Below are 25165 nucleotides of genomic sequence, written 5' to 3'. Positions count from 1 at the left end.
TGAAATTGTTTATGGTTTCAATCCCTTGTCACCATTAGATTTGATTCTTTTAGCTATAAGTGAGGACATAAACTTAGATGGTAAGCAGAAGGCCAAATTTGTAAAGAAGATTCATGAACAAGCACGACTGAATATTGAGAAAAGAACTCAGCAATACATACAACAAGCTAACAAGGGGCGCAAGAAGATTGTGTTTGAACCAAGAGAATGGGTTAGGTTGCACCTCCGAAAGGAGCGATTTCCGGATAAACGTCGTTCTAAACTTCTACCTCGAGGGGATGACCCATTTCAAGTATTAGAGCGCATCAATGATAATGCCTACAAACTTGAACTACCAGGTGAGTATGGCGTACATTCTACTTTTAATGTTGCTGACTTATCCCCGTTTGATGCAGGTGATAATTTGAGGACAAATCCTTTTCAAGAAGGGGAGAATGAGGTATGCCCAAGGGCTAAAGATAAGAGAGATCAGTTATCACTTCCGGAAGACCCAATTACAAAACTGCGAGCAAAGCATTTCAAGGAAGCACTAAATGGACTAATCAAAAAATATTGGGAGGACAATGAGCAAGGAGAGACCAAGATAATCCCAACTGCTAGTCGTGGCCTAATCCACGTAATCAGACATAACCATCCATAACTGGTCGTGCTTAACGGAAGAACGCTAATAAGCATGGGAACTCGTTCATGCATGAAGACTTAAGTATTTTAAATTGTTTAATGAAGCATGCGACTTGGGACTCTAATTGTGCATGCATTTATTTTGTTTTGGGTTCCTAGATTGCTTGCATGAGACATGCAACATTGGGACTCCAATTGTGAATGCACTTATCTTGTACTTTTCCTTGGTCACTCCCATTATATAAGGGAGGACATCTTAGTATGAAACAACTTAGTTTTTGGTGAGATTGTGTGCTCTCTTAGTTCTTGAAAGGACTTTTTGAACTTATCGAGTTTACTCTCGTGGCGTTCAACCCATCAAAACTTATCACCCCGGGTGTGGCGTTTCTTTCTTTCGCAGGCTTGGTTCGTGCTAGTTCTAGGTTACAGGTCAAGACTCACACTCTTGTCATTTAGTTCTTGGGGTTCTATCCACCTTTGTCTCGGGTTCCATTACATTTGTTGGTGGGGTTCGTATCATCTGGTATCAGAGCTTCGATTTAAAGGCAAGTGCAAATCTATCTTTACTTGTTGTTCCATCAAAAGAAAAAAAAATCATAGGGGAAAAAAAAGAAGAGCGCAACGAAAAGTCAAAAGAAGAAGAAGAAGAAGAAGAAAGCGCAGAAAAAAAAGTTGCTTGTGTGATCACTCACCATTTAGGTATTTGTATCTCTTAAAATACAAGTCCGAGGCATTTGAAAAGTTCAAAGAATATAGACATGAAGTAGAGAAGTAACTTGGCAAAAGTATTAAAATACTTCCTTTAGATCGATGTGATGAATACTTAAGCCAAGAGTTTCATGATTATCTCAAGAACAATGATATATTGTCTCAATGGACTCTGTCTTACACACTATAATATAATTGTGTGTTAGAGAGGTGAAACCAAACCTTGTTGGACATGGTTAGGTCGATGATGAATTATGTAAATATTCCCAAATCCTTTTGGGGCTACACACTCAAGACAACTATTTACTTGCTAAACACAGTCTCGACTAAGACATTCTCTACTACTCCATATGAGATATGGATTGGTAAGAAACCTCATTTGTCATATATGAAGACATGGGTTATCCTGCTTATATGAAGAGAACTGTATCAGATAAGTTAAATGTTAAGTATGATAAGTGTATATTAATTGGTTGCCCTAAGGAAATAAGGGGTTTTTAATTTTATCATCCATTGGAACAAAAGGTGTTTGTCTTAAGGCATGCTATATTCCCAGAGAGAGTTTCTTTTATAGGAAAATAGTGGAAGTGAAGTTTAACTTGAGATAGTTCATAAGACTCCTATAGACATGAAAGTGATGCCTAGTCTAGAACCACAACCAATTACTCAAAAGGATGGCATAACGACTGAACCTATTGATACATCACTTTTTTGTGTCAAATTCCAGAGAGATATGGATTCCTCATAAGTGAATCAAAAGACATATTGCTTATAGAGGACGAGGAGCCTAAAGAAGTTCTAAAAGTTTAGAAAGGGATAATGACTAAAAGCCATGAAGTTGGAATGGATTTCATATATGAAAATCAAGTTTGGAACTTGGTGGATCCACCCGAAGGCATAACACCTATTGGATGCAAGTGGATTTTCAAGAAGAAAATTGATATAGATGGTAATGTGATAACTTATAAAGCAATACTAGTGGCAAAATATTATTGTAAAAAATAAGGTGTTGACTATGATGAAATATTTTCACCAATAGTCATGTTTAAATCTATTTGGATACTCCTTACCATAAAAACTCAGTATGATTATGAGATATAATAAATGAATATAAAAATAGTTTTCCTTAATGGAAATATATTCAAAGATATGTATATGATACAACCTGAGGGTTTCACATCTATTGATAAAAATAAAGTATGTAAGCTTCAATGATCTATTTATGGATTGAAGCAAACATTCATGAGTTGTAACATCAGTTTTGATAAGTCAATCAAAGAGTTTGATTTTTCACAAAATCATCATGAACCTTGTGTGTACATGAAGGTTAGTGAAAATGTGATCATATTCCTTGTATTATATGTAGATGATATATTACTCATAGAAAATGACATGCCTATTCTACATTAAGTCAAAGTTTGGATATCCAAAATATTCTCCATGAAAGACATGGGATAAGCAACCTATATTCTTGAGATTAAGATTTATAGGGATATGTTAAGATGGTTGCTTGGTCTTTCGCAGTCTACATACATAGATAAAGCGCTAAACTGGTTTAGCATGGATGAATCCAAGAAGGGTTTTCCTGCATGAGGCATGAGATTCACCTTTCAAAATCTATGTATCCGAGGACATAAGACAAGATAGGCATGAGTTAGATCTCATATGCGTCAGCTATAAGATTAGTCATGTTTTCTATGTTATGTACTAGGCCTAATATATCGTATGTTCTAAGTGTCATAAGCAGATATCAGTTAGATCTAGGGATGAATCATTAGGTAGTTATCAAGGCAATCCTTAAGTACTGAAGAAGAACTAAGGACTTGTTCTTGGTATATGGAGAAGGTAATATGGTTATATGCAGGTATATTAATGCTAGCTTTTAAATAGATAAGGATGATTCCAAATCCCAGTTTGGATATATATTCACCTTAAATAGAAGCACAATAAGTTAGAAAAGTTCTAAACAAGAAACCGTTGCTTATTCTACCACTGAGACATAATATATTACGTCTTCATAATTTATTACGACTTCATCACTGAACTTAGAGTGGTTTCGAGTATTGTCGAAGCATTACTAGTTTACTGCTACAACAATGGGGTCATTGCATAGGCCAAGGAACATAGGTCTCCTCAATGATTAAAATATGTACTTTGTTGCTATCACTTGATTAGGGAGATCATATGTATGAAAGAAATACCAATTGAGAAAATTCCCACCGAAAGGAATCTAGTAGATCTTTTGACAAAACCTCTACCTCAAAATAAGTTTGAGTGGCATGTAGAGGCCTATGGTATTAGATACCAAGGTGATTATCTTTAGGCTAAGTGGGAGTATATTATATTTTAGAGGTGACCTAAAGAAAATTACCTTAAACGTTGTCTTATTTATTGAAAAATAAAATTCACTATTTGAGTGTACATTTTATATGTATGTGATTAATCTTAAACTCAATTAATGAAGTCCACAATACAAAGCATAACATGAGAGAAATTATGATTAATTATAATTAGTGTATCTCTCATCATGTTTAATTATATACGTATTAAATTTTTTCCTAGTTAACAAATTAATGAGATTATACATTATCAATTCTGTAAGACTAGCATATGTTATGCTCCTTAGTTTTATCGAATCATTCTGTCCCCACTGGATGAAGATATTGGAATGTTGAGAGTTAACATATGGATGATGGTTAAGAGTAACTAGTTCATTGGATGTGACCTGCTATGAGATTTTATATGATTCTCTACATGTTAATGAAGATATCATTGTAGTTTTAGTGCAGATTTCCTTAGACTTGAGGTATTTAAGTCATTTTGGTCATAGAGACTTATACTTTAACATTTTATCAAACATCTCCTAGGAGGTATAAGTATGAGATGATTGGGTATAGGTCGATATGCTTGAAAGTATTTGAATAGCCAATAGAGGATTCACCACTCTTTTTATAAGGAGACGTATATCCTATGACATCTTATCATATTTATTTCTTGTAAGTCTTTGGCCAAAGCATTACACATCAAAAGGATAGTCTTCTTGGATACATGTTTGAGTAAGTTGAATCCACAAGAGAAGGAACTACTACTAGGGTAGGTGTGACATAGTCAGCCTAATGAGGGTTAACACATAAATCATGTACTGAACCAAGTGGATATAAGATCAGTGAAAGGAATAAATACTAATAACCACAACTACTGAAAGGTTCAAAATTAGTTCTAGGATCAATTATATTTTTTTAGTTAATTGGGGATCATGATAAACTACTAGGTGTCACTCTTGATCTATTCATAATTAATAGTAAATTATGAATGATTAACATGACTAGGAATCTATTGGGTCACATGCATTATGAGTATATCTTAAAGACATAAAAATAAGTAAGAGAATAAGATTCTCAAAAAGAGAGATCAAGTTTGGTTAGACCCGGCAAAAGATAAATATAGAAAATATTTGTAATGTTGGAAAGGATTATGGGCCATGCCTCATGCAGGTGAGTTGGCCTACTCATGCAACATAACAAACAAACAAACAACAATAAGGCCTTATTCTATAAGGTGGGGTTCGCTATATGGATCCTTTTATGTCATTGAGCTCTATCTCCTACTATACTATCATCTATACATAAATATATTTTTATTTTATTATTTCTAACCAAATCTTTTTTTATTTTCCTCTTACTTTTTTGATATGCATGTTTGTTATCGTTTCAAATCATCTAACTGGAGCATTTATTGGTCGTCTAAGTACATGTCCGTGTTGGACCCCGTGGTTGTTTTGATGTGATCAACCAAGTTAGGTTAGGTCTTGTTCGATTTTGATCCCTGTGTCTAAGTGTGCAGAAGCAAAGGAGTATAGATGTTGGGTTTTTCGGGCAGCAAAAACCGCTTTTTGCGTGTTAAAACCCCGAAACCCATGCCACGGATCCGTGCAAAGTTTATAAAATTTCGAAAAACTTCATGTATGAGTTTCTAACCTAGATCTACACTGGATCTACAAGGAAGAAAAGAAATTTACCCTTGATGCGAAGCCCTTCGCGTATCCCGCTCGTCCAAGGTTCGCCGGATCTCGAGAGTATCAAAATAGACACTCCTCTATGTGTATCCACATGAGCAAGAGATGGAGAAAACAACTAAAAGGTGTTCTAGCACCCTTAAAAGTTTCGGCCAAGGAGGTGGAGGAGAGGGAGAAGAAGATGAGAGCTTGAGAGGAAGAAGAAGAAATGAATTCACTTAAATGAAAATCAATTCATTCCACAGTAAAAGTGGCCGGCCACTTCATGAGGTTTGTAACCTCCATGGGATACCAAGAGTCATAATTCTTTGTAACTCCCATGAGGTGGCATCCCACTTAAGCAAACATGATGATGTGGAGCATCATCATTGGCCCACTCTTTGCCAACTCACCAATGAGGTGGCAAATGGTCAAGTCAAACTTGACCCTTCATCTTCCTCTCAAGTCAAGTCAAACTTGACGACTTCTCTCCCTTGGTTGATCTAATCTAACCATTAGTTCATGTCAATTTTAATTTAATGAATCTCTATTCATTGAATTAAATTAATTAAATGAGTCTAAGTCCAAATTAGACTCACTTAACACATGAACCAAATTGAGTCCAACTCAATTAGCTCAATTTGGATTACTCTTAATCCAATTTGGTTTATCACATGAACCTAATCCTTTAGGTTCATCAAATGAACCTAATCTCCATCTAATTGCCCTTTGTGTGTGACCCTATAGGTTCTTGTAATGTTGGCAATGCTCCTAAACCCATTTAGAAGCATAAGTAATGAGCGGTATCTAGCAACACATCATTACTACCCAAAGTTATAAGAATGTTGAGATCCAACATCACCTTGTGACTATTAATTGTGACTCTTCACAATATATGGCAATGCCCTTTAAGACCGTTTCATCCTCTAATCAATCTAAATCTTGAACTCCAAGTAGACTCACTCAATCAAATGAGCTCAATATCTCATATTGACTCATTTGGGCATGACCATGCACTTCGTGGTCTCACTCTATCAAAAATATCAATGTCACTCCCGTTATATAGGAGGGATAGATCCCATCTACATCACTCACATCCCTCTGCATAATTCGTTATATACCCAGTAATCGCCTTTATAGTCCACCCAGTTACGGGTGACGTTTAACGAAGCCAAAGTACGTAACTCCTTATGTAGGGAACCATGGTGACTTTAGGTCCAAGGGCTAGTAGTCATACTAATAGCCACATGAGAAAGTATATGAGACTCATATAACGATCCATGATACTATCTCATGGCGGGTCATTCAGTATACATTCTCCAATTCATACCCATGTGTCAACTTGATATCTCCATTTCCATGACTTGTGGAATCAAGTCATCGAGTTGACCTACATGCTAGTCTCGTCGCATTAACATTGTCCCCGAATGTTAATACTCGACTAGGAATGATTAAGAGTAGTGTTCCCTATATCATCTCACTATTGATTTAACCAATCAATTGATATAGGTAAGAACCTTCTACTCAAGGACGCTATTATACTTAGTTATTTGGCACCAATACAAGTAAGTATAATAAGCAAAAACAAATGCCTTTATTTATATACAAGAATATGATACAACGAGTCCATACAATAATCATCAAATGATTGGCACTAGGATTCTAACTAACAGTCTCCCACTAGCACTAGTGTCAATCAGTATAGGCTCTAAGGTCCAATCACCTAGTGTGACCATCATACTTTCTTTGTGCCAAAGCCTTGGTAAAGGGATCTGCGATGTTAGTCTCTGTGGGTACTCTGTAAATCTTCACATCTACTCTATCAATGATCTCTTGAATGAGATGGAAGCGCCGCATTATGTGTTTGGTCTGTTGGTGTGAGCGAGGTTCCTTAGCCAGCACAATTGCTCCATTGTTGTCACAATAGAACTCAATAGGGTCAGCGATGCTAGGAACCACCCCAAGTTCAGTGATGAACTTGCGGATCCAAACTACCTCCTTTGCTGCCTCTGATGCAGCAATATACTCGGCCTCTGTTGTAGAATCAGCAACTGTGTCCTGCTTCGAACTCTTCCAATGCAAAACATGAACCCCGACTGCGATCGATAATCATCCTGGTCGGTCTGGAAGCTGACATCACTATAACCCTTTACAACTAGCTCGTCATCGCCTCCATATATCAAGAAATATTCTTTAGTCCTTCTCAAGTACTTAAGAATATTCTTGACCGCTATCCAGTGACTTTCACCTGGATCTGACTGGTATCTGCTCGTCATGCACAAAGCGGACGAGACATCAGGACGAGTACATAGCATGGCGTACATGATAGATCCTATGGCTGAGGCATAAGGGATCTGATCCATGTGATCTCTCTCCTCTCTAAAAGAGGGACCTTGAGTTTTCGAAAGACTCATGCCATGTGACATCGGCAGAAATCCCTTCTTGGAGTTCTGCATGGCAAACCGTAGGAGTACCTTGTCAATATATGTACTCTGACTTAGGCCAAGCAATCTCTTAGATCTATCTCTATAGATCTGTATGCCTAGAATGCGGGATGCTTCACCTAAGTTCTTCATTGAGAAACAAGTCTCTAGCCAAGTCTTGACAGACTACAGCAAAGGGATGTCTTCTCAATGAGTAGTATGTCATCCACATACAATATACAGAAGACAACTGTGTTTCCTACAACCTTCTTGTAGACACAAGATTCATCTTCATTCTTGATGAAACCAAACTGTTTGATTGCATCATCGAATCGAAGATTCCAGCTCTGAGAAGCTTGTTTTAGTCCATAAATGGACTTATACAGCTTGCATACACTACTTGTATGCTGTGGATCTACAAAACCCTCAGGTTGTGTCATGTATACATCCTCGAGCAGGTTTCCATTCAGAAACGCGGTTTTGACATCCATCTGCCATATCTCATAGTCATGGTATGCTGTAATAGCAAGCATGATCCAAATGGACTTAAACATCGCTACTGGAGAAAAGGTTTCATCATAGTCAATACCATGAATCTGCTTGAAACCTTTAGCTATCAAGCGACCCTTATAGATAAGTGCATCCATATCAGTCTTTCTCTTAAAGACCCACTTACACCCTATGGGTTTTACCCCTTCAGGTGGATCAACCAAAGTCCATACTTGGTTAGTGTACATGGATTCCATCTCGGATCTCATGGCCTCTAGCCATTTCTCGAAATTTGGTATCATCACAGCTTCCTGATAGGAGGTAGGCTCATCCTCAATGAGCACAACGTCATCATGGTCAGATAAGAGAAATGAATATCTCTCAGGCTGACGACACACCCTATCAGACCTGCGAAGAGGTAGGTCTACTTGAACTGGTTGTTCTTTCTCAACTCCTTGTGGAACAACATCATCCACAACACTTTGTGGTTCCAGTTCAACTTCCATCGAGGCTTCTGTGTTAGCTAGAGCCCCAGAGCCAATCATTTGATGATTATATTTTGGACTTGTTGTATTATATTTTATATAAATAAAGGCATTTGGTTTTTGGTTATTATACTTACTTGTATTGGTGCCAAATAAACTAAGTATAATAACGTCCTTGAGTAGAAGGTTCTTACCTATATCAATCGATTGGTTGAATCGATAGTGAGATGATATAGGGAACACTACTCTAAATCATTCCTAGTCGTGTATTAACATTCAGGGACAATGTTAATGCAATAAGACTAGCATGTAGGTCAACTCGATGACTTGATCTCACAAGTCATGGATATAGAGATATCAAATTGACACATGGGTATGCATTAGAGAATGTATACTGAATGACCCGCCATGAGAAAGTATCATGGATCGTTATATGAGTGTCATATACTTTCTCATGTGGCTATTAGTATGACTACTAGTCCTTAGACCTGAAGTCACCATGGTTCACTACATAAGGAGTTATGTACTTTGGTTTCGTCAAATATCACCCATAACTGGGTGGACCATAAAGGCGATTACTAGGTATGTAACAAATTATGCGGAGGGATGTGAGTGATGTAGATGGGATCTATCCCTCCTATATGACGGGAGAGACATCGGTATTCTTTATAGAGTGAGATCACGAAGTGCATGGCCATGCCCAAATGAGTCAATATAGGATATTGAGCTCATTTGATTGAGTGAGTCTACTTGGAGTTCAAGATTTAGGTTGATTAGAGGATGACACGGTCTATGCCTCACATTGATCAATCTAGATGTCTAGGATAGAAGGACACTTGTCATATATTGTGAGGAGTCACAATTAGTAGTCACAAGGTGATGTTGGATCTCAACATTCTTGTAACTTGGGTAGTAATGATGTATTGCTAGATACCGCTCATTACTTATGTTTCTAAATGAGTTTAGGGGCATTGCCAACGTTACAAGAACCTATTGGGTCGCACACAAAGAACAAGTGGATGGAGATTAGGTTCATATGATGAACCTAGAGGATTAGATTCATTTGATGAATCAAATTGGATTAAGAGTATCCTAATTGGGCTAATTGAGTTGGACTCAAGTTGATTCATGTGTTCAATTAGTCTAATTTAGATTATGACTCATTGAATCAATTTAATTAAATGAATTAGATTCATTATATTAAATTGGCTTGAATTAAATGGTTGGATTAGATCAACCATGAGAGAGATTAAGTCAAGTTTGACTTGACTTGAGAGGAAGATGAAGAGTCAAGTTTGACTTGACTTTATGCCACCTCATTGGTGAGTTGGCATTTAGTGGACCAATGATGATGCTCCACATCATCATGGTTACTTAAGTGAAGTGTCACCTCATGGGAGTTACCAAGAGTTGTGACTCTTGGTATCCCATGCAAGTTACAAACCACTTAATTAGATGAAAAGAGTTTCATTTTGCAAGTGTAACTCTCATTCAAGTGATCTTCCTCCTCCTAAGCTCTCTTCTTGCTCCTTCTCTTCTCTTGGTCGTGGGTTTCAAGCAAGGGAGAAGAAAGGAGAGTGAATCTAATCCAAGAAGAAAGGTTAGTGAAAGTCACAAAGAGATTTTAGAGGAGTGTGTTCTCTTCTTTTCTTTTCTTCTTCTTCCAATCCTACCCGAGAGCCCTAGAGAGTGCTAGCACACTTGTGGTGCTCTCTTCTCCATCCTTGAGTGTTAGAGAACACTTCTTGTTCATGTGGATATCACTAGAGAGTTGTCTACGTTGACAACTTCGAGATCCGGCGTACCGTTGGACGAGCGGGATTTGCGAGGGCACGCTTCAAAGGTATAAAATGTTTTTCCTTTGTAGATCTACTGTAGATCATAGTTTGAAACTCGTACTCATATTTTCGAAAGTTTTTCTTCGCACGAGATCTAGTGGCATGGGTGATTCGGGGTTTCCGCGACGCGAAAAGCGGTTTTCGCGACGCGAAAAGCGGTTTTCGCGGCCCGAAAAATCCAACAGTGGTATTAGAGCCACGTGCGAAGCGAGTACGAGTTTAGATTCGTATTTTTATGAAAAACATAGATCTGTAAACTTTCTGTAAATTCATGTTTTTATAGTTTTAATGGGTATTTTTCTCGTAGAAGCGAAGCACAAGTGTTTAGACACTTGTAGGCTTCAACTACCGAGAAGAAATTTCCGAAACGGCAATGTTTCGCCCCAAATTTTTTTGGGACAGCAGGCTTAGGCACTGTTAGATCGCAATGGAACCCTCGCGATGGTTAGATCGTGGGTAGGGGCGCTGCCCCTGTCCCCGCAAGGGGATTCGTTCCGTGATTGCGCCCGAAAACGCTAGGACCGCCGGGAAAAATTTACTCATAAATTTGTAAAAATTATGAAAATTACAGAAAATTATGAAAAAATATATAATTTAGAATTATATATTAATTTTGTGACAGTCATGGCCCAAATGACCCAAATGGATTTGGAAATGTGTTGTAATTCATAATACGGCCTGCGTGCCGTTATGTGATGTGCGTGCTGTATTTATTTTATTTTATTTTCACGACCTACGCGTCGTGCCTTTCTCTTATATTCTGGTTGTAAATTAGATTTAGACTCGAATGTAACTCGAGTTTCAAAATTGTAATGTAAATTTTGAAGCGGTGGAAGGTCCACACGAGACAGAGTTACGAGGAGGGCGCGAGCAACACAAGGTGGTCAAACGAAGAAGCTTGAGAAGCTGTTGACCTTAGGTTGACCATCCGATCTTCTCATTGTCTTGAGAATATCGTAGTAGGGCCATGACATAATCATAAAATTATTTGATTAATTATTTAATTAATTGTTTTGTGTGTATGTGATGCATGCTAGTTAATTAAGTAATTAATTAGTGCCTTACGATTAGATTAGATCTAAGTCGTGCACATGATGCACCCTTCGATTAGATTAGATCTATCGAGTATATGATATGCATCATCATTTAGATTAGATATAAATCACGTCAATTCGTAATGCCTACCATGCCGTGATACCTACCACTACCTCGATCGCATGTTGTTGTTGAATCTGCCAAAGCAGAGCAACACATACTATCTTGGTAGGCTACGGAGGGACAATCTTGGTCCCGCCTATCAACGCATGGGTGAGTATAACTCAATTAGATTGAGTATTCCTAGTTAACTCGGTTGGATCGAGTATAACTATAGGCATTCTTCCAACGGTTGGAAAGATAGGTCAAAATCACATATATATTAACTCTCGGGCGTATTAGCCAAAGCTAACTCGAGTTTTAATATAAATGCGGATTTTGATCCTATAAACAAGGGTTGCATAGAGATGTAATTGGTAATCGTTACCTACCGATCATACTAAGTCTTGGGCGTATTAGCCAAAGCTAACTCAAAGGGTTAGTATGATGTGGATCTTGTCCCACATGAATTATAGAATTCAGTGGGAGCATCATTTAGTTAAAGGCCTAATTGAATGATTAAGAATATGATATTTATTTATGCATTTATTTTTGTTGTAGAATTTCCATGTCGTCAAACATGAACAACTTCTCTCTGCGTTCTGTCCTTAAGAAGGACAAGCTCAACGGAGCAAATTTCCTAGACTGGTACAGGAATCTGAGAATAGTTCTCACCCAAGAACGTAAACTGTACGTTCTGGAGCAGCCCATTCCGGAGGCTCCTCTTGCCACTGCCACGCGAGCAAACCGAGATGCTTACAAGAAGCATCAAGATGACGCATTAGATGTGTCCTGTCTTATGCTCGCGACCATGAACTCTGAGCTTCAGAAGCAATATAAGTTGATGGGCGCTTACGATATGGTTGAACATCTTTGTCACCTATATCAAGGACAAGCGAGGCACTGGAAGAGGAACTCCAAAGAATACCTAGAAGATCTTACGAAGAAGAGAAATAAGATTTCTACTTCAGGTATACATGTTATAGAAGTTAACCTCTCTATTTCTTCATCGTGGGTATTAGATACCGGATGTGCATCGCACATTTGTACTAATGTACAAGCGCTGAGAAATAGCAGGGCATTGATGAAGGGTGAGGCAGACCTACAAGTAGGCAATGGAGCACGGGTTGCTGCTATTGCTGTAGAAACTTACTATCTATCTCTACCCTCTGGGCTTGTACTAAAATTAGATGATTGTTGTTATGTGCCTTCCTTGACTAAGAACATAATTTCAGTTTCTTGTTTGGACAAGAAAGGATTTTCGTTTACAATAAAGAACAAATGTTGTTCCGTCTATTTAAACGATATGTTCTATTGTAGTGCACCTCTGATGAACGGACTCTATATTCTAGACCTTGAAAGCCCTATCTATAACATAAATACCAAGAGGTTCAAGTCAAATGACCTGAACCAAACCTATCTCTGGCACTGTCGCTTAGGCCATATAAATGACAAGCGCTTATCCCAGCTCCATAAGGATGGTTTGCTGGACTCATTTGATTTTGAATCTTATGAGACGTGCGAGTCATGCCTACTAGGCAAGATGACCAAGACTCCTTTTAGTGGGCACAACGAAAGAGCGACTGATTTGTTAGGACTCATACATAGTGATGTATGTGGCCCTTTCAATGTCGCTGCTAGAGGCGGTTATAGGTACTTCATCACATTTACTGATGACTTCAGTAGATATGGTTATGTGTACTTGATGACACATAAGTCTGAATCCTTTGAAAAGTTCAAAGAATTCAAGAATGAAGTACAGAACCAGCTTGGCAAGAGTATTAAGATACTTTGATCCGATCGAGGTGGAGAATACCTTAGCCATGAGTTTCGTGACTATCTAGCAGAGTGTGGGATCCTATCCCAACTCACTCCTCCTGGAACACCACAGTGGAATGGTGTATCCGAAAGGAGGAATCGTACCCTATTAGATATGGTGCGATCTATGATGAGTCACACAGATCTACCGACATACCTTTGGGGTTATGCTCTAGACACGGCAACTTTTATACTCAACCGAGTTCCATCCAAGGCCGTGATAAAGACACCATATAGGATATGGACTGGGAGAGATGCCTAGGTGTCTTTCATGAGGATTTGGGGTTATGAGGTTTACGTTAGACGTCAAGTCTCAGACAAGTTAGGACCCAAATCTGACAAGTGTTATTTTATTGGATATCCCAAGGAAACTAAGGGATATTACTTCTACATTCTCAGTCAGCACAAGGTAGTTGTGGCAAAGACTGGGGTCTTTCTAGAAAGGGACTTTGTTTCTAGAAAGACTAGTGGGAGCACGTTCGATCTTGAAGAAGTTTAAGATGCGAACAATAGCACTGAAGCCTCGATGGAAGTTGAACTAGAACCACAAAGTGTTGTGGATGATGTTGTTCCACAAGGAGTTGAGGAACAACAACCAGTTCAAGTAGACATACCTCTTCGCAGATCTGATAGGGTACGTTGTCAGCCTGAGAGATACTCATTTCTCTTGTCTGACTATGATGACATTGTGCTCATAGAGGATGAGCCTACCACCTATAAGGAAGTTGTGATGAGACCAGATTCCGAGAAATGACTAGAGGCCATGAGATCCGAAATGGAATCCATGTACACCAACCAAGTATGGACTTTGGTTGATCCACCTGAAGGGTTCAAACCCATTGGGTGTAAGTGGGTCTTTAAGAGAAAGACTGACATGGATGGACTTATCTATAAGGGTCGTTTGGTAGCTAAAGGTTTCAAGCAGATTCATGGTATTGACTATGATGAAACCTTTTCTCCAGTAGCGATGTTTAAGTCCATTCAGATCATGCTTGCTATTGCGGCCTACCATGACTATGAGATATGGCAGATGTATGTCAAAACCGCGTTTCTGAATGGAAACCTACTCGAAGATGTGTACATGACACAACCTGAGGGTTTTGTAGATTCACAACATACTAGCAGAGTATGCAAGCTGCATAGGTCCATTTATGGACTAAAGCAAGCTTCTCGGAGCTGGAATCTTCGATTCGATGATGCAATCAAACAGTTTGGTTTCATCAAGAACGAAGATGAACCTTGTATCTACAAGAAGGTTGTAGGGGACATAGTTATCTTCCTCATATTGTATGTGGATGACATACTGCTCATTGGGAAAGGACATTCCTATGCTTCAGTCTGTCAAGACATGGCTAGGGAGTTGCTTCTCAATGAAGGACTTAGGTAAGGCATCCCACATTCTAGGGATACAGATCTATAGAGATTGATCTAAGAGATTGCTTGGCCTAAGTCAGAGTACATACATTGACAAGGTACTCCTTCGGTTTGCCATGTAGAACTCCAAGAAGGGATTTCTGCCGATGTCACATGGCATGAGTCTTTCGAAGACTCAAGGTCCCTCTTTTAGAGAGGAGAGAGACCGCATGGATCAGATCCCTTATGCCTCAGCCATAGGATTGATCATGTACGCCATGCTATGTACTCGACCTGATGTCTCGTATGCTTTGAGCATGACGAGCAGATACCAGTCAGATCCAGGTGAAAGTCACTGGATAGCGGTCAAGAATATTCTTAAGTACTTAAGAAGGACTAAAGAATATTTCTTGATATATGGAGGCAATGATGAGCTAGCTGTAAAGGGTTACAGTGATGCTAGCTTTCAGACCGACCAGGATGACTATAGATCGCAGTCGGGGTTCGTGTTTTGCATTAATGGTGGTGATGTGAGCTGGAAGAGTTCGAAGCAGGACACAGTAGCTGATTCTATGATAGAGGCCGAGTATATTGCTGCATCAGAGGCAGCAAAGGAGGCAGTTTGGATTCGCAAGTTCATCACTTAACTTGAGGTGGTTCCTAGCATTGCTGACCCTATTGAGCTCTATTGTGACAACAATGGAGCTATAGCACAGGCGAAGGAACCTCGCTCACACCAGCGGACTAAACACATACAACGGCGCTTCCATCTCATTCGAGAGATCATCGAGAGAGGAGATGTGAAGATTTGTAGAGTACCTACAGAGGCTAACATCGCAGATCCCTTGACCAAGGCTTTGGCACAGAGGAAGCATGATGGTCACACTAGTGTTGGTGCAATTTCCAGTAGGTCAAGGTTGACCTAGTTGACCAAGCAAAAACCTTGGTCATGGTTTCGATGTTTGACAATACAGAAAGACATGTAGACATGGACAATGCAGGTGCAGTTGTCCATACGGAGAGTTACTGATCAAGGTCTGATCAGGTTGAATGAAGAAGAGTCAAGTAGGTCAAGGTTGACCGGATACTTGACTGGGAAGTCCTAATTGGGATGTTAGGCAAAGTGAAAATACTAGTGAGTGAAGCTAGGTGAAAGGGAAAGTCCTGGTGAGTGAAGCCAGGCAGTTGGAAAAGTCCTGGTGAGTGAAGCCAGGAAGTTCGGAAAGTCCTGGTGAGTGAAACCAGGCAGTTCGGAAAGTCCTGGTGAGTGAAGCCAGGCAGTGGGAAAGTCCTGGTGAGTGAAGCCAGGCAGTGGGAAAGTCCTGGTGAGTGAAGCCAGGTAGTTGGAAAGTCCTGGTGAGTGAAGCCGGGCAGATTGGAAAACCTGGTGAGTGAAGCCGGGCAGATTGGAAAACTGGTGAGTGAAGCCAGGTGAAAACCCTAGTGAGTGAAGCTAGGTGAAAGTCCTGGTGAGTGAAGCCGGGCAAGGGAAAATCCTGATGGATCAAGGGTGATCAGACATCTGGTATTGTGAAGGTCAAGTAGGTCAAGGGAGTGATCGGATACTTGGCACGAAGAGAAAAGTCCAAGTGGGTCAAAGGGATTGACCGGACACTTGGTGGGGAGTCTTAGCAGGTCAAGGGAGTGACCGGATGCTAAGCATGATGTGCCAACAGGTCAAAGTTGACCGGATGTTGGTTTGGAAGGTTTGGAACTTGGTTTGGGCAAAAACCAAGCTCTGGATCGATCAGTGGATCGATCCAGTGATACACTGGATATCTGGATCGGTCTGGTGACCGATCAGTAACCAAACAGTAGCCTACTGAGTGTTATCTGATCGATCTGCAGACCGATCAGGAAACAACGATCAGAAGGCAAGAAGTTCGGGAGAAAAGGAAGGGAATGCATGCTGATCGGTCCCTGGACCGCTCAGAGGAAGCTCTGATCGGTCCCCAGGACCGATCAGCGGAAGCTCTGATCGGTCCCTAGGACCGATCAGAGGTTCCTGGACCGATCAGGCTTCAGGCTGATCGGTCCAGAACTATCCGTTGTGAGCCAACGGTCTTCTGTCTTCTGGCTTCTTCTTCGCAGGTGGATGCAGGTATAAGAGGGTAGAGGGCCTCTACAGTGCAGTATCTTTGAAACTCTCTCTCACTCTTCTTCTGATCCGAAGCTTCTGCATCTTCACTGCTGTGCTCTTGAGCTTTGCTGAGCTCCGAAGCTTCGGGTGAGCTTCTACGACTGAGTTGCTTGTTGACATTCGTCCGTGAAGTTGGTGCTTCATCCGGGACTTCAGTCGACGAGAAGGCAAGGATTATTTGTACATTCATTGTGTATTTTGTTCTTGCTCTTCTTTGTATTTCCATATTGCTGTTGCAAGTTATTGTGGCGAGGTTTCTCCACCCACAAGGAGTACTTATTAGCCGGTTCTCCGGGGACTCATCCACCGACGGATTGATAGGGCTCGTCCACCTTACGGACACGCCGAGGAGTAGGAGTTTCATCTCTGAACCTCGTTACATCGACGAGTTTGAGGTTTGCTATTCTCCGCTTTCGTTTCTATTCGTTTTATTTCCGCTGTGCTAACTTGATTTGTAGAAAGAAACGAACGATTTGGGGTCGGCTATTCACACCCCCCCCCTCTCTAGTCGAGTACATCGATCCTAACAAGTGGTATCAGAGCGAGGTCGCTCTTCGCCGGATTAACACCCGAGGGAGTACAAGCTAGAGATGGATCAACTCGGAGAAGACATCACCATTCCACCTTTCTATGACCGCGACGACTTCGCGTATTGGAAGGTAAGAATGAGGTATTTTCTTATGACTAACTTTGAAAATTGGAGTTGTGTTCAATTAGGTTTCAAGCCTCCAATGGATAAGGAAGGAAAACCACTCGAGAAGAAGAAGTGGACAAGGGAACAAGTCCACCAATCCCTAGTCAACGATGAGGTATTGAAAATTTTTGAATTTTCTTTACCTAATGATGTTTTGTGTTGGATAGGTGGATATAACGATGCCAAGGAGTTGTGGAACAACTTGGCAAAGTTCCATGAGGAGAAATCCACTTCAAGCCATGAAGAGGAGTCAAGTGAGCCAAGGAGTTCACATCATGGAGGGATGGATTTAGAAGTTGAGGGCTACTCAACATCTAAAGAAGAAGAGGAGGAGAGTTCCTCTTCAAGTTCGGAGCAAGGAGAAGAAGCTTCTACCTCCGGAAGGGATGAAAGAGAGAGCTTACATCCCACCTCAATCCTAGGTAACTCAAGCAATTTAAGTTCTAGTAAATTGCATATATTATGCTTTGAGTGTAGGGAACTTGGACATTACAAGAGTAAATGTCCAAAGAGGGTTAGGAAGACTCCACCGGCGCCAAAGATCAAGGAAGTCGGAGTCCCGATACGCAAGAGCAAGGAGCACGTGGTGTGCTTCCAATGCAAGCGAAGGGGACATTATCGGAGCCAATGTCCGAGGGGGAGGCAACCTCATAAGGACAAGAAGACGAGCACATCGATAGGGGGAGCTAAGGCAAACCCTAAGGTAATCTCTAAGGCACATTATTGCAATAATAATAAGACACATGCTAGTAGCCTTATTGCTATTGTTAATAATGGTAAGCATGATAACATTAGAAATCGATACACATGCTTAGGTGCCAAACATGTGAGCCTAGGTAAGGATAACACTAGGAAAGCCAACCCTAGAATTAACCCATCTAAGGCTAAGGAAAACCTAGGTAGAAATCCCAACTCAACTAGATACATGCCTAGGAATGCCTCAAAGAAAAATGACAAATCAAGTCTTGAGGTATTAAAGAAGGAAAATCAAGTCTTGAGGTCAAGACTTGACATGTTAGAAAAGACCCTTAAAAATTTAGAGAAGTCAACTCTAGGGTCTAAGGGTCAAAAACCCAAGTCCAAGGACATGAAAGGTTTGGGTCACAAACCTAAGTCCCAAGTGGTCAAGCCCACTTATCACAATGTTCCATTCGATTATGGAACAAAATCTAGGGCTAGGAAGACCATCACCAAGGTCACAAGGGGAGTCACCCCTAGAGTTGATCTTGATGAGTCCCAAATGACCAAGGCTTCAAAGCCTAGGAGGGTCATTAGAAGGGTTGCTAGGGAAGTCATCCCTAGTGAATACTTAGTGAACCCAATGAGCTCCAATAGGTATTGGGTTCCTAGGAGCGTGATCTCATCACGCTAGATGAGTTAGAGTGTGCCCACCTTACTTGAATAGGTAGTTAACCTAATCATGGCAAAAGGTGGCACCTTAGGAATTTTCAAGGTATAATCAAGCCTTGAAAATGAAATTAAGAATTATTCCTAAGGTGATTAGAATGTGCCAATCAAATTTGAGGAGTTTTCTAGAGTCAATCTAATTGGCACATAGTGATCTAAAAATCTTTGGTATAAGATGCTAGGTTTATTACACTTAGGAATATAGAACCTATGGCAAAATGATCAAAATTATCAAAAAATGGCAACTAAGGCTAGAATTAGGTATTTTCTATACCTTTACATGTTATTTGTCATATATTGTTTGTCATATGCCATGTCATGACATCATATTTAATTTAGTATCATTTGAAATGTCATGATAATGCTTAAGTTATTTATATGTCATGATCTAGTTAAGTTTCACACTTTATGCCATGACATCATGACATTGGCACATGTTTTCATTTATGATACTAGTTTATGCCATGTCATCATCTCTTGCATGTATAATCAATTAAATTGATTTAAGGACAAAAACACAACTTGATATGGAGATCAAATTGTTGTTTAGAAAATGCATGAGAACTTAGCTTAAGATGACCTAAACCCATATCTCACATCAAAATTGACTTGGATGTGTTTGATACACCTTAGATGTGTGTGAGATATTAGGATCATGAGTTAGGATCAAGGTGCATAGTTCGTGTACCTAGATGAGCCTAATTCAAAATGGAGGATCATAGGGAAAGCTTGTGTACAAGTTATGTACACTTAGCCCTAAGATTGTGATCCTAAATTGAATGGTTTAAAATCATTTCAAAATTGATTTGAAAAACCTTGATGAAGCTTTTCTAGTGATAGCATTCATCATTGAGAAAGTTGCTACAAAGATGACTTAACCTTGAGCTATTTCAAAGTCTTTTGAACTTTGTATCAAGATTGAAAAATGGAAGCTGTTTTCATAGAAAACTATTTTTCCATGATAGTATATGTTATGAGGAATGTATCCTCAAAATTTCACAATTTTTGGAATTTTCTGTAGTTTCTGAATTTCGTGGAGAGAAATCAGAACTTATCAGACCTTTATCAGGTTTGTGGACCGATCAGAAGGGTTTCTGATCGGTCCAGGGGAGCCTGGATCGGTCATTGTGACCGATCCAGAGGGAGCCTGATCGGTCTGGTGACCGATCAAGGCGTGCCAACCTGCTGAATTTCGACTGTTTGTCTGAAATTGCAGCTATGGAAGTGGTGTTTTAGAGTTCTAAAGGTTTGGAACTCTCCAAGACATTGTTGGTACAATGGTCAAGGGGGAGTTGACCTTTAGGGGGAGTTTTACCTATTAGTCAAGAGGAGTTGACTTTTAGGGGGAGTTTTTACTCGTTGAAATTTTTGAGGATGAGTGATATGGGATTATCACTAAGTTAATTGTTGACTCTAGTGTCAAGGGGGAAATTAAGGGTTTCAATGAAAGGTATGAGACTTTCATTAGGAAGAAACTCTTGACCTTGATTCACTCTTTTTGATATGTGTCAAAAAGGGGGAGAATGGAGAATGTCTAGAGAATGTTCAAGGAACAACATTGGAGTTAGTGGGAGAGTTTGTTGATCACAACGAGTGAAGTTGTGAACAACGATAACTTACTCTTCAGGGGGAGAGTTTGTTGATGTGTGCCAATAGGGGGAGAATGAAGGGTTTAAGTTAGGCCTTCATTATCTAAGAAGGAGGTTGCCTTCTTAGAAGGAGAATGTAAGGTTGTAACTTATGTTTCATTACCTAGTGGCATGAAGAAAGTTGAGGCTATTAGATTAGCCTAACTTAAAGGTATTGTCAAACATCAAAAAGGGGGAGATTGTTGGTGCAATTTCCAGTAGGTCAAGGTTGACCTAGTTGACCAAGCATAAACCTTGGTCATGGTTTCGATGTTTGACAATATAGAAAGACATGTAGACATTGACAATGCAGGTGCAGTTGTCCATACGGAGAGATACTGATCAAGGTCTGATCAGGTTGAATGAAGAAGAGTCAAGTAGGTCAAGGTTGACCGGATACTTGACTGGGAAATCCTAACTGGGATGTTAGGCAGAGTGAAAATCCTAGTGAGTGAAGCTAGGTGAAAGGGAAAGTCCTGGTGAGTGAAGCCAGGCAATTAGAAAAGTCCTGGTGAGTGAAGCCAGGAAGTTCGGAAAGTCCTGGTGAGTGAAACCAGGCTGTTCGGAAAGTCCTGGTGAGTGAAACCAGGCAGTTCGGAAAGTCCTGGTGAGTGAAGCCAGGCAGTGGGAAAGTCCTGGTGAGTGAAGCCAGGCAGTGGGAAAGTCCTGGTGAGTGAAGCCAGGCAGTTGGAAAGTCCTGGTGAGTGAAGCTGGGCAGATTGGAAAACCTAGTGAGTGAAGCCGGGCAGATTGGAAAACCTGGTGAGTGAAGCTAGGTGAAAACCCTAGTGACTGAAGTAAGGTGAAAGTCCTGGTGAGTGAAGCCGGACAAGGGAAAATCCAGATGGATCAAGGGTGATCAGACATCTGGTATTGTGAAGGTCAAGTAGGTCAAGGGAGTGACCGGATACTTGGCACGAAGAGAAAAGTCCAAGTGGGTCAAAGGGATTGACCGGACACTTGGTGGGGAGTCTTAGCAGGTCAAGGGAGTGACCGGATGCTAAGCATGATGTGCCAACAGGTCAAGATTGACCGGATGTTGGTTTGGAAGGTTTGGAACTTGGTTTGGGCAAAAACCAAGCTCTGGATCGATCAGTGGATCGATCCAGTGATACACTGGATATCTGGATCGGTCTGGTGACCGATCAATAACCAAACAGTAGCCTACTGAGTGTTATCTGATCGGTCTGCAGACCGATCAGGAAATAACGATCAGAAGGCAAGAAGTTCGGGAGAAAAGGAAGGGAATGCATGTTGATCGGTCCCTGGACCGATCAGAGGAAGCTCTGATCGGTCCCCAGGACCGATCTGAGGAAGCTCTGATCGATCCCTAGGACCGATCAGAGGTTCCTGGACCGATCAGGCTTCAGGTTGATCGGTCCAGAACTATCCGTTGTGAGCCAACGGTCTTCTGTCTTCTGGCTTCTTCTTCGCAGGTGGATGCAGGTATAAGAGGGTAGAGGGCTTCTACAGTGCAGTAACTTTGAAACTCTCTCTCACTCTTCTTCTGATCCGAAGCTTCTGCTTCTTCACTGCTGTGCTCTTGAGCTTTGCTGAGCTCCGAAGCTTCGGGTGAGCTTCTACGACTGAGTTGCTTGTTGGCATTCGTCCGTGAAGTTGGTGCTTCATCCGGGACTTCAGTCGACGAGAAGGTAAGGAGTATTTGTACATTCATTGTGTATTTTGTTCTTGCTCTTCTTTGTATTTCCATATTGCTGTTGCAAGTTATTGTGGCGAGGTTTCTCCACCCACAAGGAGTACTTATTAGCCGGTTCTCCGGGGACTCATCCACCGACGGATTGATAGGGCTCGTCCACCTTACGGACACGCCGAGGAGTAGGAGTTTCATCTCCGAACCTCGTTACATCGACCAGTTTGAGGTTTTCTATTCTCCGCTTTCGTTTCTATTCGTTTTATTTCCGCTGCGCTAACTTGATTTGTAGAAAGAAACGAACGATTTGGGGTCGCTATTCACACCCCCCCTCTCTAACCGAGTACATCGATCCTAACAACTAGGTCATTGGGGCTTAGAGCCTACACTTATTGGCACTAGTGCTAGTGGGAGATTGTTAGCTAAAGCCCTAGAGCCAATCATTTGATGATTATATTTTGGACTTGTTGTATTATATTTTATATAAATAAAGGCATTTGGTTTTTGGTTATTATACATACTTGTATTGGTGCCAAATAAACTAAGTATAATAACGTCCTTGAGTAGAAGGTTCTTACCTATATCAATCGATTGGTTGAATCGATAGTGAGATGATATAGAGAACACTACTCTAAATCATTCCTAGTCGTGTATTAACATTCAGGGACAATGTTAATGCAATAAGACTAGCATGTAGGTCAACTCGATGACTTGATCTCACAAGTCATGGATATAGAGATATCAAATTGACACATGGGTATGCATTAGAGAATGTATACCGAATGACCCGCCATGAGAAAGTATCATGGATCGTTATATGAGTGTCATATACTTTCTCATGTGGCTATTAGTATGACTACTAGTCCTTAGACCTGAAGTCACCATGGTTCACTACATAAAGAGTTATGTACTTTGGTTTCGTCAAATATCACCCGTAACTGGGTGGACCATAAAGGTGATTACTGGGTATGTAACAAATTATGCGGAGGGATGTGAGTGATGTAGATGTGATCTATCCCTTCTATATGACGGGAGAGACATCGGTATTCTTTATAGAGTGAGATCACGAAGTGCATGGCCATGCCCAAATGAGTCAATATAGGATATTGAGCTCATTTGATTGAGTGAGTCTACTTGGAGTTCAAGATTTAGATTGATTAGAGGATGACACGGTCTATGCCTCACATTGATCAATCTAGATGTCTATGATAGAAGGACACTTGTCATATATTGTGAGGAGTCACAATTAGTAGTCACAAGGTGATGTTGGATCTCAACATTCTTGTAACTTGGGTAGTAATGATGTATTGCTAGATACCGCTCATTACTTATGTTTCTAAATGAGTTTAGGGGCATTGACAACGTTACAAGAATCTATTGGGTCGCACACAAAGAACAAGTGGATGGAGATTAGGTTCATATGATGAACCAAGAGGATTAGATTTATTTGATGAATCAAATTAGATTAAGAGTAATCCTAATTTGGCTAATTGAGTTGGACTCAAGTTGATTCATGTGTTTAATTAGTCTAATTTAGATTATGACTCATTGAATCAATTTAATTAAATGAATTAGATTCATTATATTAAATTGGCTTGAATTAAATGGTTGGATTAGATCAACCATGAGAGAGATTAAGTCAAGTTTGACTTGACTTGAGAGGAAGATGAAGAGTCAAGTTTGACTTGACTTTATGCCACCTCATTGGTGAGTTGGCATTAAGTGGACCAATGATGATGCTCCACATCATCATGGTTACTTAAGTGAAGTGTCACCTCATGGGAGTTACCAAGAGTTGTGACTCTTGGTATCCCATGCAGGTTACAAACCACTTAATTAGATGAAAAGAGTTTCATTTTGCAAGTGTAACTCTCATTCAAGTGATCTTCCTCCTCCTAAGCTCTCTTCTTGCTCCTTCTCTTCTCTTGGTCGTGGGTTTCAAGCAAGGGAGAAGAAAGGAGAGTGAATCTAATCCAAGAAGAAAGGTTAGTGAAAGTCACATAGAGATTTTAGAGGAGTGTGTTCTCTTCTTTTCTTTTCTTCTTCTTCCAATCCTACCCGAGAGCCCTAGAGAGTGCTAGCACACTTGTGGTGCTCTCTTCTCCATCCTTGAGTGTTAGAGAACACTTCTTGTTCGTGTGGATATCACTAGAGAGTTGTCTACGTTGACAACTTCGAGATCTGGCGTACCGTTGGACGAGCGGGATTTGCGAGGGCACGCTTCAAAGGTATAAAATGTTTTTCCTTTGTAGATCTACTGTAGATCATAGTTTGAAACTCGTACTCATATTTTCGAAAGTTTTTCTTCGCACGAGATCCAGTGGCATGGGTGATTCGGGGTTTTCGCGACGCGAAAAGCGATTTTCACGGCCCGAAAAATCCAACATTCTATGCTATGGTTCATATCTTGAACTTCAACAAGATCGATCGTACTCCTACTAGTCTTTCTAGAAACAAAATCCCTTTTTAGAAATACCCTAGTCTTAGTCACAACTATCTTGTGTTGACTAGGAATGTAGAAGTAATATCCCTTCGTTTCCTTAGGATATCCAATGAAATAGCACTTGTCTGATTTAGGTCCTAATTTGTCTGAGACTTGACGTCTAACGTAAGCCTCACAACCCAAAATCCTCATAAAAGACACCTAGGCATCTCTCCCAGTCCATATCCTATACGGTGTCTTTATTACAGCCTTAGATGGAACTCGGTTGAGAATGAAGGCTGCTGTCTCTAGAGCATAGCCCCAAAGATACATAGGAAGATCTGTGTGACTCATCATAGA

The sequence above is a fragment of the Zingiber officinale genome, chromosome 11A, assembly GCF_018446385.1.
Source record: "Zingiber officinale cultivar Zhangliang chromosome 11A, Zo_v1.1, whole genome shotgun sequence".
Classification (NCBI taxonomy): domain Eukaryota; kingdom Viridiplantae; phylum Streptophyta; class Magnoliopsida; order Zingiberales; family Zingiberaceae; genus Zingiber; species Zingiber officinale.
Note: the sequence above shows the minus strand (reverse complement) of the source record.